The 13,880-nt window shown below is 39.4% G+C and overlaps 1 long non-coding RNA gene across 1 annotated transcript; it reads left to right on the plus strand.

The window, feature by feature from the left end:
* The first annotated feature begins 5,380 nt into the window (after positions 1-5,380).
* Positions 5,381-13,450, plus strand: LOC147577179 (uncharacterized). The gene is made up of 3 exons (XR_015255766.1): positions 5,381-5,555; positions 5,676-5,850; positions 12,766-13,450. It is a non-coding gene; the product is annotated as an uncharacterized LOC147577179 (long non-coding RNA).
* The last annotated feature ends 430 nt before the right edge of the window (positions 13,451-13,880 follow it).

The following is a 13,880-nucleotide window of genomic DNA, read 5'->3' on the forward strand; positions in this document are numbered from 1 at the left end:
CCAAATACAAAATCTAACAGCACACCTAAAGGAAATAGAAGCAGAACAGCAAAGGCAGCCTAAACCCAGCAGAAGAAGAGAAATAATAAAGATCAGAGCAGAAATAAACAATATAGAATCTAAAAAAACTGTAGAGCAGATCAATGAAACCAAGAGTTGGTTTTTTGAAAAAATAAACAAAATTGACAAACCTCTAGCCAGGCTTCTCAAAAAGAAAAGGGAGATGACCCAAATAGATAAAATCATGAATGAAAATGGAATGATTACAACCAATCCCTCAGAGATACAAACAATTATCAGGGAATACTATGAAAAATTATATGCCAACAAATTGGACAACCTGGAAGAAATGGACAAATTCCTGAACACCCACACTCTTCCAAAACTCAATCAGGAGGAAATAGAAAGCTTGAACAGACCCATAACCAGCGAAGAAATTGAATCGGTTATCAAAAATCTCCCAACAAATAAGAGTCCAGGACCAGATGGCTTCCCAGGGGAGTTCTACCAGACATTTAAAGCAGAGATAATACCTATCCTTCTCAAGCTATTCCAAGAAATAGAAAGGGAAGGAAAACTTCCAGACTCATTCTATGAAGCCAGTATTACTTTGATTCCTAAACCAGACAGAGACCCAGTAAAAAAAGAGAACTACAGGCCAATATCCCTGATGAATATGGATGCAAAAATTCTCAATAAGATACTAGCAAATCGAATTCAACGGTATATAAAAAGAATGATTCACCATGATCAAGTGGGATTCATTCCTGGGATGCAGGGCTGGTTCAACATTCGCAAATCAATCAACGTGATACATCACATTAACAAAAAAAAAGAGAAGAACCATATGATCCTGTCAATCGATGCAGAAAAGGCCTTTGACAAAATCCAGCACCCTTTCTTAATAAAAACTCTTGAGAAAGTCGGGATAGAAGGAACATACTTAAAGATCATAAAAGCCATTTATGAAAAGCCCACAGCTAACATCATCCTCAACGGGGAAAAACTGAGAGCTTTTTCCCTGAGATCAGGAACACGACAGGGATGCCCACTCTCACCGCTGTTGTTTAACATAGTGCTGGAAGTTCTAGCATCAGCAATCAGACAACAGAAGGAAATCAAAGGCGTCAAAATTGGCAAAGATGAAGTCAAGCTTTCGCTCTTTGCAGATGACATGATATTATACATGGAAAATCCGATAGACTCCACCAAAAGTCTGCTAGAACTGATACATGAATTCAGCAAAGTTGCAGGATACAAAATCAATGTACAGAAATCAGTTGCATTCTTATACACTAACAATGAAGCAACAGAAAGACAAATAAAGAAACTGATCCCATTCACAATTGCACCAAGAAGCATAAAATACCTAGGAATCAATCTAACCAAAGATGTAAAGGATCTGTATGCTGAAAACTATAGAAAGCTTATGAAGGTAATTGAAGAAGATTTAAAGAAATGGAAAGACATTCCCTGCTCATGGATTGGAAGAATAAATATTGTCAAAATGTCAATACTACCCAAAGCTATCTACACATTCAATGCAATCCCAATCAAAATTGCACCAGCATTCTTCTCGAAACTAGAACAAGCAATCCTAAAATTCATATGGAACCACAAAAGGCCCCGAATAGCCAAAGTAATTTTGAAGAAGAAGACCAAAGCAGGAGGCATCACAATCCCAGACTTTAGCCTCTACTACAAAGCTGTCATCATCAAGACAGCATGGTATTGGCACCAAAACAGACACATAGACCAATGGAATAGAATAGAAACCCCAGAACTAGACCCACAAACGTACGGCCAACTCATCTTTGACAAAGCAGGAAAGAACATCCAATGGAAAAAAGACAGTCTCTTTAACAAATGGTGCTGGGAGAACTGGACAGCAACATGCAGAAGGTTGAAACTAGACCACTTTCTCACACCATTCACAAAAATAAACTCAAAATGGATAAAGGACCTGAATGTGAGACAGGAAACCATCAAAACCTTAGAGGAGAAAGCAGGAAAAGACCTCTCTGACCTCAGCCGTAGCAATCTCTTACTCGACACATCCCCAAAGGCAAGGGAATTAAAAGCAAAAGTGAATTCCTGGGACCTTATGAAGATAAAAAGCTTCTGCACAGCAAAGGAAACAACCAACAAAACTAAAAGGCAACCAACGGAATGGGAAAAGATATTTGCAAATGACATATCGGACAAAGGGCTAGTATCCAAAATCTATAAAGAGCTCACCAAACTCCACACCCGAAAAGCAAATAACCCAGTGAAGAAATGGGCAGAAAACATGAATAGACACTTCTCTAAAGAAGACATCCGGATGGCCAACAGGCACATGAAAAGATGTTCAGCGTCGCTCCTTATCAGGGAAATACAAATCAAAACCACACTCAGATATCACCTCACGCCAGTCAGAGTGGCCAAAATGAACAAATCAGGAGACTATAGATGCTGGAGAGGATGTGGAGAAACGGGAACCCTCTTGCACTGTTGGTGGGAATGCAAATTGGTGCAGCCGCTCTGGAAAGCAGTGTGGAGGTTCCTCAGAAAATTAAAAATAGACCTACCCTATGACCCAGCAATAGCACTGCTAGGAATTTATCCAAGGGACACAGGAGTACTGATGCATAGGGGCACTTGTACCCCAATGTTCATAGCAGCACTCTCAACAATAGCCAAATTATGGAAAGAGCCTAAATGTCCATCAACTGATGAATGGATAAAGAAATTGTGGTTTATATACACAATGGAGTACTACGTGGCAATGAGAAAAAATGAAATATGGCCTTTTGTAGCAACGTGGATGGAACTGGAGAGTGTGATGCTAAGTGAAATAAGCCATACAGAGAAAGACAGATACCATATGGTTTCACTCTTATGTGGATCCTGAGAAACTTAAGAAAAACCCATGGGGGAGGGGAACAAAAAAAAAAAAAAAAAAAAGAGGTTAGAGTGGGAGAGAGCCAAAGCATAAGAGACTGTTGAGAACTGAGAACAAACTAAGGGTCGATGGGGGGTGGGAGGGAGGAGAGGGTGGGTGATGGGTACTGAGGAGGGCACCTTTTGGGATGAGCACTGGGTGTTGTATGGAAACCAATTTGACAATAAATTTCATATATAAAAAAAAAAAATAAAATAAAAAAAATAAAAAAAAAAAAAAATAAATAAAAAAAAAAAAAAAAAAAAAAAAAAAAAAGAAAAGTATACATTTGGGGTTTATCAAATTTTTCTTCTGTAAATAAAAATATCTATTTTCAATATGCTATAATAAAAAAAAAAAAAAAAAAAAAAAAAAAAATAATAGTTATCGAATATGTAAGTAAAGTCTGTTTTCTTTGCTAGGGGCAAAACCTAAAGCAAACTGAATTGAGTGCAAAGGGAACATATCACCTTATTTAAATAGGAAGTTTAGAGAAAGATCTAGCTTCAGGTACAGCTGGATCCAAGGATTCCTGATTTTGCTCCAGCTCTTGGCCGGGGTCTTCTCTGCTCTGTGTAATGGTTCCTTTCTCAAGGAAGCTTCCTCGGGAGGGGGTCCAATTGGTGGCAGCAGCTCCAGCCTCCTAGTCTTCCAGGTTCCAATCCAGGATAAAAGAGTCTCTTTTTCTCCTAGTTCTTGCAAGTATTATTCTGATGAGTTTAGGTCCCTTGCCTTCCCTGGACCAGTCAAGGCGGCCAAAGGAAAATGACTAATTTGCTAAGAGTTGGAGACAGGGGAGGATCCCATTCAGATCACTGGCCTGAGAGAGGGGGAGGAGGATTTCTGAGTGCATACTGAGGGCTATTGCCAGAAGAAGGTAAATTGGAGACTGGGGAGACAAATACTGAAAAGTCTGGATGTCCACACCAGAGAGGGTTCTATCATTAGTGTAGGGCTGTGTATAGGGGAGGTGTTGAGTTACACATGTGGTGAGCTGGACATCCGGGGTCTGTGGTTGAAAGCACAAGCATTCATAGAGCTCTTAAGATTCAATGCTGCTTTTAGAAGATTGACTGGGATGAAAAAATTCAAAAGCCCTGATAACTAGGAAACCCCATTCAAGGGAGGGACGTCAGGATTTAGCAGGTGGAGGTATCCAGAAGAATTGTAATTCTCTTCTGCATTAAATTGAGAGGTTACTGGACTTCTGCATGTGTTGGACAAGAATCCGGGGCCCAGGATCTTCCAGGGCCTCTGCAAAAGGAACAGCACATTCCTCCCCACCCCAGCCCAGAGCCTCCACTCCAGGAGCTTCTTCTAGCTGAGATTTCTTTGGGTCAGAGCCTTGAAGACAGAGAGTGCGGGGAGGGGTGGGCTTTGAGAGGTAAGTTTGTGATTAGCACTTTGGCCCCGGGCCAGTTGACCATAAATAGATTTTTGCAGTGCACATAACGTACTCCAGTTGCCCACACACACCTACGAGTGGATTTGCACGTGTGTGCATGTGTATATAGACACACACACGCTCACACGCACACATACACACCTCAGAAAGCAATTTTCCCCCCAGAGCATCAAGAAAGTTCCCCTTTCCACTTAAATGCTTTTCCAAATAGTCTTATTTTATTTTATTTTTTTTTATTTATTTCTCTGCCATATCCTTTTCAATCTGGAAAGTGACTTGGCCTCTTTTCCCCCATCTATTTTCTGCCTTCCCGCTATTCAGTTTAGGCATGAAACACAGAACTAGATTGAAAGCATTCAATGGCTATTCAATCGGAGAAGAAAAGAGCCCCTTGGAGCTTTATTAGATATGAAGATCCACAATAAAAATCAATTTCTGCCTCTTTATGCAGTTTAAATGACAAAGCACCCACCCATTCTGCAGCCATTGTGCCGGGGAAATGTAATTCAGTCCCCGAGCTGGGCCCAGAGCACCGCAGACTCCCTGACCTGCACTGACAGATTCCAATATGATACAGACCTTCGGAGATAATGACAGCCACTTCATCTCACTGCAAGAAAAAAGTTATCTGATATCTTTGAGGGTTAAAAGGCTATGTGGGCAGCATTTTCAATAACCCACTAAATCAGCATCTTAAAAAATACCTAAGCTTTGTTCCTTTAAAAAAAAATTTGCCCCTTACTCCTAACTCCATTTCTGAGCCCCAGATGACACTGTCACAAGTGTCTCCTGCCAAACCTATCGAGCCTTCTTCAGCACAGAGAGGGAACCTCCTAGATAATTAGTCCAAAGGAAAACAAGGTGAGAGAAATGTCTTTATTCCTCTAAGGAATACAGATCTTCAGGTGTCCAGGTCTTGAAAAAATAAATGAAATGAAACCAACTTAAAAAACAACAACAACACAACCACAAAACAAAACAACGGGGTCACAGACCTGTTATAAACAGTTTAAAATGTAACTATAAAATTTCTTCCTAGTAGAAATGGACACTTTAATAGTGTCCTTTCTTCTTTAATAGAAAGAAGTTTGTGTTTGGAGAAAGTTTTAAACCGAGTTGTTGCCAAGGGAACCACTGGAAACACTGCAGCCATCCTTAGTTTCCAGGGTGGAAACTGATCTGGATAGAAGCAATGGAATGAGATGTGTATTTCTCCTTTTGTTTAAGGTGAGTTTAGGATGGCTTACTTGCAGGAAAACGTGCAATGGGAAATCAGTCCTGGTGGTTCACATTCTGAGCCTGGAGAGGGACACACCAGTGTGAACTTCATTCTCTTGCTCTGACCAGGAGAAGAGAAGGGTAAAGAGATGGTGAGAGAGAGAAACGGCATCTGTTTTCTGGTCCTTGGGAAGAAAGCAGAGAATGAAAGGGAAGCAGGAAGATTAAACAAAGACCGGGGAAGGACTTCTGGCTGTAAGTTGGGAAAAGCACAGGATGTCACGAAACCACCTGGTCACAGTCTGTAAGTAACATGAGGAATTAGAATGAGTCAGACCAATGAGGCACTGCTGGGGCACAGTGGGGAGAAGTGGGGTGGGGGTGGATTGTGGGTTCCAAGAGCTCTTTGTGACTTTAGGAATGCTTCTCACTGTCAGGGCGCAAGCTCTCTAGTTGAGAAAGTATGAGGTCTCTCCCAAACTGTCCTTAAAATCCCTTTTATTGTCCTCATAATCTATAATTTGATCCCCAAATTAGTTATTTGATATATATGATATATATTATTACACATCATACATAACTATATATAGTTATTACTCTTCAATTTTAGATTTTAAAAATGCTTTGCAACCAACCACTCTAATAAATATTCTTTAAAAAGTGGAAAATCTCAATTTAGCTCCATATCTGGGAAAACATGACACTATTGCTCAGGCCTGTCATGGCCAATAGGTTTTGTCTTGTGTGCCAACTCGGAGTGACAGGCAGTGACTATCTGGAGCAGTGCTGTCTGATAGAAATATGGGAGACATAAAAGTGAGCCACATTGGTAATTTAAAAAAATGTACTAAAAACACATGACATAAAATGTACCATCTTAACCATTTTAAGTGCACAGCAGGGTTAATTATATGCACCTTGTTATGCAATGGTTCTCTAGAACTTCATCTTGAAAACTGAAACTTATGCCCATTAAACAGTATTTCCCTGTTCCCCCTCCTCTAGTCCTCAGCAGCCTCTTTTCCACTTTCTGATTCTATGATTTTTGACTATTGCAGATACTTCCCATGAGTGGAGTCAGTATTTGTCCCTTTGTGACTGGCTTATTTCACTTAGCATAATGTCCTCAATGTCTATGTGTGTTGTAGTGTGTGACAGGTTTCCTTCTTTTTTAGAGCTGCATATTATTCTATTTTAATGTATATAACACATTTTCTTTATCCATTCATCCCTGGATAAGCATTTGGGTTGCTTCCACATGTTGGCTGTTGTGAATAATGCTGCAGGGAACATCGGTATGCAAATATTTCTTCAAGATCCTGCTTTCAATTCTTTTGGATATATACCCAGAAGTACAATTATGGGATCATATGGTAATTCTATTTTTAATTTAACTTCCATATTGTTTTCCACTGTGTGTATACTATTTCACAGTCCCGCTAAGAGTGCACAAGGGTTCTAATTTCTCCAGATCATCTTTAATATTTGTTATTTTATGTTTTTGGGGTTTTTTTTTTATAGTAGCCACCCTAACCAGTGTGAGGTGATATCTCACTGTGGTTTTGATCCATATTTCCCTGATGATTAGAGAAGTTAAGCATCTGTTACATGCTTGTTGGCCATTTGCATGTCTTCTTTAGAGAAATATCTAATCAAGTCCTTTGCCCATTTCTTAATTGGATTATTTGTTTTGTGGTGTTGACTTGTATGGGTTTTTTATATATTCTAGACATTAAACATTTTTCAGATATATAACCTGCAAATATTTTCTCTCATTCTATAGGTTGCCTTTTAACTCTATTTTTTTGCTTTGCAGAAAATTTTAAGTTTTATGTAGTCTCATTTGCCTATTTTTGCTTTTGGTGCCTGTACTTTTGGTACCATATCAAAGAAATCATTGGAAAATCCAGTGTCCTGAAGCTCTTTCCCCCTCTGTTTTCTTCTAGGAGTTTCACAGTTTCAGGTCTTATATTTATGTCTTTACTCCATTTTGAGTTAGTTTTTGGATAGGTATAAGGTAAGGGTCCAATTTCATTCTTCTACATGTGGCTATTCAGTTTTCCCAGCACCATTTGTTAAAAGATTATCCTTTTCCCCACTGTACAGCCTTAGTACCCTTTTCAAAGATCTTTTGACCATAAGGCTGAGGGTTTATTTCTCAAATGCAATTTTAAATTTCCTAGAAGTCATATTTTTAAAAAGATAGATACAGTTAGGATTAATCAATTGTGTGTGTGTGTGTGTGTGTGTAGTTTAACTCAATATATCTGAAGTCTTCAATATATAAAATTATTAAATATCTTATATATTTTTAATGAAGTTTTCAAAATGTGGTGTTTTTTTTACATGTAAGCACATGCAAGGGCAGACTAGCCACATTCCAAGTGCTCAATGGCCACACGTAGCTAGTGGCTACAAGCTCAACAGCACATTCATGTCTAGAGACTTGTGTTGAAAAGGACTGTGAGTTTCCTTGGTCAGTCAGCAGTGTCTACAATGGATAAATTTTAGGAGAGCACCCACAGCATGTTACCATGTATTTGTCAGCATGGCTTAGGTCACAGCCAGGCCTGTGACCTCACTTTACCATAATTTTAACTTTGGGTCCTTCTGCTGAGGCGACATCAGAAAGATCTCAGTTTTCACTGAAAAAATAATGGGTTTAGGGTCTTGGGGTATTGAAGCAGGTTTTCCTTAGCAGATGCAACTTCCTACCTTCGAGAAAAGTTTCTCTGTATTAGAAGAATTCCTTTGATGAAATGAGTTGGCTACATCACTGTGAGGACAGAGTGAACACCAACCCAGCCTTCAGTTGTATAGTTGGAAGTTCAAGTAAAAGAAAAGCAAATTGTATCCTTATTCTTGCTTACACCTCTAAATTGATCATTGTGATATCTTATTCTAAGCTAGAGTTTTAAAGGAATACTCAGATTATCCTTGAAAAGAGGTACATCTTTAGTAACCAAAGCATCTTCCCAGGTATCTAAACCTTTATCTGAGTGTGTGACCATATAGTCTTCCTCTTTTCCAGAGGTGTCAGGGATTAATTTGTACCTGTTGTATTATAATACAGTACAGCCAGAACTATTTTTCAAAATTTGAGCAGTCATCATTACCTTCCTTGCAGGCTATTTCTTTAATCTCTTTGTCTTTGACAGAAATCATAGCATAATCTTTGACATTTTAAAATTCATCTTCCCAAGTCTAGTTTACTAGAGATAAGGATAATGTTTGCCTTCAAGTTCAAGGAGGCCAAGAGAATGAGACTGCAAGGGCAGCCAAGGTAATTTAGTAGGGTCGGCCTTTCTAGGGTTTTATACTATTTCTGGGTTATTTCTTTGAAGTTCAGTTCACATTGGGAATCACAGCATAAAGGCTAGAGCTACTGTGGTATTGATTCTTAATTTATAGAGTGGATATTCCTAGGAAAGTGAACTTGAGATTCTTCGGGTAATGACACAGTTTATTCCCTATAGAATATTTCTTGGGTCACCGTTCTTAACACTTCATGACTCTTGCTTCATTGTGTGGCCTTGAGGAAATTACCCAATCATACTAGACTCAATATAATGCAACTGAGAGAGGATATGAAAAATATTTTTTTTGTTTTTTTGTTTTTATTTATTTTTTGAGTGAGAGAGAATGAGAATGTGAGTGGGGAGGAGCAAAGAGAGGGAGACAGAGAGAGGATTCTGGGGCTTGAAAGCAGGGCTCAAACTCACAAACTGTGAGATCATGACCTGAGCTGAAGTCAGATGCTTAACTGACTTAGCCACCCAGGATTCCGGATATGAAGAATATTAACAAAAATGTTAGTGAGTCACTTAGAGCCTGTTGAAGAAAAATAAAAATACCAGAATGAGATACTATGTCACTAAAGATTCTCTCTTATTTGGAAGCTGAGGTTCTTGGACTGGACTGATTCCAATTTTAATATTTGGAGAGATCAAATATTTAACTTTGCCTATGTGTTCACAGAAAACTTTCTAGAAAATAAAACCCGGTTAAAAGCTCCATAATTGAATCAGGTCCTTTTAGACAAAATATTAAAGAAAGGCTGATCAAATTGCTCATACTGTTCAGAGCTGATCTCCCCCTTCTACCCTAGGTGGTACAACAAGGCCAGCTGACTTCAAGGAGTGATGAAATCAGGGAAGAGTACTTTGCCACATCTCAGGTGATCACAGCTGGCACTGGAAAGGTCTCTCAACCTAAAGATTCCTGCTTTTACTTACCTCACATGTTGTGAGGTTAAAGAGAGAAGACATAGTTGGCAAAGTGCTGGGGCTAGAAACCCTATGTATTGATTCTGTGACAGAAATTTAATTTTGGTTGGACTGCCATTTGTCCAGCTTCAAGGAATAACTCATGGTTGGCAAAGCCAGTGATTAGTTTTGAAGTGAGCCAGTGAACATAAAGAGATTTCCCTCCTTTGAGAAAGATATCACTCCCCTGTAAGAAGTGAAAAGCCACCAGGAAAAAGCCCTGACCCTGCACCGACCAGCTTCCTGACTGTGGTCTTAAAATGAACCAGTAGTTCTCAAAGTGTGGTCCCCAAACAGTGACATTAGTACCACTTGGAAACTTGTTAAAAATATAAATTCTCAAAAGGTAACACAACAGGTTTGATGACTGGTTTTCTTAGAAAGTCTTGCTTCAGTCTATGGCCATACCACCCTGAACGTGCCCGATCTCATCTGATCTCAGAAGCTAAGCAGGGTCGGGCCTGGTTAGTACCTGGACCGGAGAAAGTCTTGCTTGCAAGGATGGTCCTTGCTGACGTCTGAAAACTGGATTTCAGGAAGGTTCCTGTCACCCCCTGCTCAGGATGGTCCATTGTGCCTAAACTGTAAATAATGTCATTTATATTAAACCCCTGTTTCTGGAATTTTGGTACACGCTAGGCAGAGAGAATGCTTATGTGACTATCCTTCAATGAAAAACCCTGGGCACTGAGTCTCTAATGAGTTTCTCTGGTAGACACCATTTTAGAAAATGCATTATCATGACTCATTGCTGGAGGAACTGAATGCATCCTGTGTGACTCCAACGGGACAGCTCTTGGAAGCTTGCATGTGATTTCCTCTAGACTTTACCCCCTGTGTCTTTCCTCTTTGCTAATTTTGCTTTGTCTCCTTTTGCTGTAATAAATCTTAGCCATGAATATGAAAAAAAAAAATCACTTCTCAGGTCCCATCCCAGACTACTAAAACAGAAATTCTGAAGGTGGGACCCAGCTACAGTATTTTAACAATTCCCTCAGATGATTCTGATACATGGTGACATTTGAGAGTCACTGGTAAGGAGTGACGTCTGGAGCGACAGCAGTCTCCTTGACCTATGACCCCAGTTGTAAAGGCTGCACTGAGTATGCAGAGGCTGAATCCTCATGTTTCTGAACCCAGGAATTATCTACCTTTTAACTTCTTGAATCAGTTAATAATATACTGCTTAACACTCTGTTAGGTAAAAAAACAAAATCCAAATGAATAGTAAGTTATTGCTATCACTCAGGGGTTGGCAAACTGACCCAGAGGCCAAATCTGGTCCACTCCTCATTTTTATATGGCTTGTGAACTAAGAATGGTTTTTACATGCCTAAATGAGAAAAATTAAAAAGAATAATATTTTGCAACATGTGAAAACTATATAAAATTCGTATTTCAGCATCCATAAATAAAATTTTATTGGAGCACATTCATTTATGTATTTTCTGTGGCTGCTTTCATGCTGCCCTGCATACATGGTTGAGTAGTTGTGATAGAGACCATGTGCCCCATATGGCTCTTGTGAGCAGGAAGTCCACTGTTCTCCCTTCCCCAGAACTGTCCAGCAACTCTGAGGAGTAAATCTTACTTCTAATCTCTAATAGAAAGAAACTTGGTAGTCTGTCCATTGCTTCTGTCCCTGGTGGGTCCTTGTCTATTGCTGCCTTGGTTCTCTTACTAGTGCAGATACCACACAGGCCAGGACAGTGCCCTCTCTGTGTCACAAGCATATGGTTAACCTTTTATTTTCAGAGCAAAGCTGTTATGCCAGGATGGCTGGGTCCAGAGGGGCTTCCAGAACCACCTCTTTCCCCAAAACCTATAGGATCATGTATGGCCTGCTCTTCCTATCAGTTAGTTTGTCCCTAGGGATTGTAGTGTTCTTTTCTTTTCCTAGTTGTTTATTTGCTTAAGGTTTTATTTATGTATTTTTGAGAGTGAAGTGTGGGGTGCAGAGAGAAAGAATCCTAAACATGGGGCTCAAACCCATGAACCATGATATCACGACCTAAGCTGAAATCGAGTCAGATGCTTAATCTGACTGAGCCACCCAGGCACTTCTATTTTTTATTTTTAATTAAAATTATTTATTTGATTATATGTTTCACATATAATATTAGTTTCAGGTGTACAGCATAGTGATTTAACAATTATAAACATTATGAAGTGCTTACCATGATAAGTATAGGTACCACCTGTTACCAAAGTTATTCTATTACTGACTATATCCCTTATGTTGTACTTATCATCCCCGTGACTTATTTTATTTGTACCTCTTTATCCCTTTCACCTATTTTGCTCACCTCCTCCTCCCCACCTCTGGCAATCAAGTTGGTTCTTTGTATTTATGAGTCTGTTTTTATTTTTGTCATTTGTTCATTTGTTTTTTAGATTCCATACATAAGTAAAATCATATGGTATTTGTCTTTCTCTTTCTGACTTATTTCACTTAGCATAATATCCTCTAGGTCCATCTATGTTGTTACAAATGGCAAGATTTCATTCATTTTTTTATGACTCATACTCCATTGTGTATACATACCACATCTTCTTTATCCTTTCATCTATAGATGGTCTTAGTGTCTTTTTCTGTCCATAGACTTTGATCAGAATCACTACCATCCATTATATAGATTTGCCTGGTCCTTCAGAGTTCTGGTTATCAACAGTAGGATAGATTTTGCTAAACCATGTGGAGGAACAAAGACCTTCTTTACATTTCTTCTCCCTACAGAGTAAGGGGTAAAGGCTTCCCGAGTGACTCTTATCAGAACAAAGGGAATTTGCTTTAGGGTAACTTGCTCCTCTCCAAAACATGAAATTAGCTGATACAACAGTTTCCTGTAGCACAGTAAAATTGACAGCAAATTCTTTGACACTCCTCTGATCATGAGGGGAAGTATCTACACTCCACTTGAATCCAGGTTCACTTTGTTTGCTTTGACCCACAGACTATGGCAGAAGTGACGCTGTGCCTGTCCCGAGCCCAACTTCTAAGAGGACTGTTGGGTTTGTTTCCTTACTTTGTGCCCTGAGCCACCATGAAAGAAGCTCCACTACCCCAAGACCACCATGTTGTGAGGAAGCCCAAGCTAGCCATGTGGAAATAGAGAAGCTGATCCCCGGACAGTCCCCATTTGCTTCAGCCCCTGCCATTTGAGTCTTACAGCTGAGAGTCTGAAATCATGGAGCAGAGAGATGCTGTCCCCATTACATCTTGTTCAAATTTCTTCTCCAGAGAATCATGGGGTGTAACAATAAAGAACTGTTGTTTTAATTTACTACATTTCTAGTAGTTTGTTATAGAGCAACAGATAGTGGTGATACAACTTTACTATGATACTGAATTTTGCTGTTACCAGAGTTTAACACTTATCAGAGGGAGGCTAAAATCTGCCTTGAAAAGAAATTTCCTTCAAATAAGGTCTGTACTTCAGTTAATGATGTGATACCAATAAGAACATGAAATGTTAACACCAATGTGAATTTCCTAGTTTTGATAATTGTGTGATGGCTGCATTAATTGTTAATGTTAGACTGGATGAAGGATATAATTGAATTCTCTGAACTACTTTTTGCAGCTCCTCTGTAAGTCTAAAATTATTTCAGAATAAAAAAACAAACCAGTCTTTTTCTTGATGCCTTGTTCTCTTTTGTCTCTGAGGCTGCATCAGCGGAACACAATCTTTCTCATGGAAAACTGTCAGAGGCAGTTGTGTGTGGCTCTATTTACATCTCCCAGAAGTCTTGGCATGGCATTGCCATCATGTAGGAAATGCAGGTCTTTACATTTCTCCCAGGTCTGTGTCCATCTCAGAACCCTGCGCTGAGAGCTCGAAGAGAATTTCTGAGACTTCTCTGCACCGCTCTCAGTGGCTCTGCCTAAAGGAATACTAAACAGAGATGAGAAAAATCTAAAGCAATTGGGGGTAAATTACCTTGTAAAAGGGATGAGAACGAGCATACCCACCCCCATCAGTTATGCTATCACAACTGCAGAATTCTGTGACTCTTAGAACTCTTCCTTCTTTGCTCACTTTGTTGGCATCATCCCCCATCTTAAGAA

This window comes from Puma concolor, chromosome C2 (genome assembly GCF_028749965.1).
Source record: "Puma concolor isolate L17-30 chromosome C2, mPumCon1.1.hap2, whole genome shotgun sequence".
In the NCBI taxonomy this organism is placed as follows: domain Eukaryota; kingdom Metazoa; phylum Chordata; class Mammalia; order Carnivora; family Felidae; genus Puma; species Puma concolor.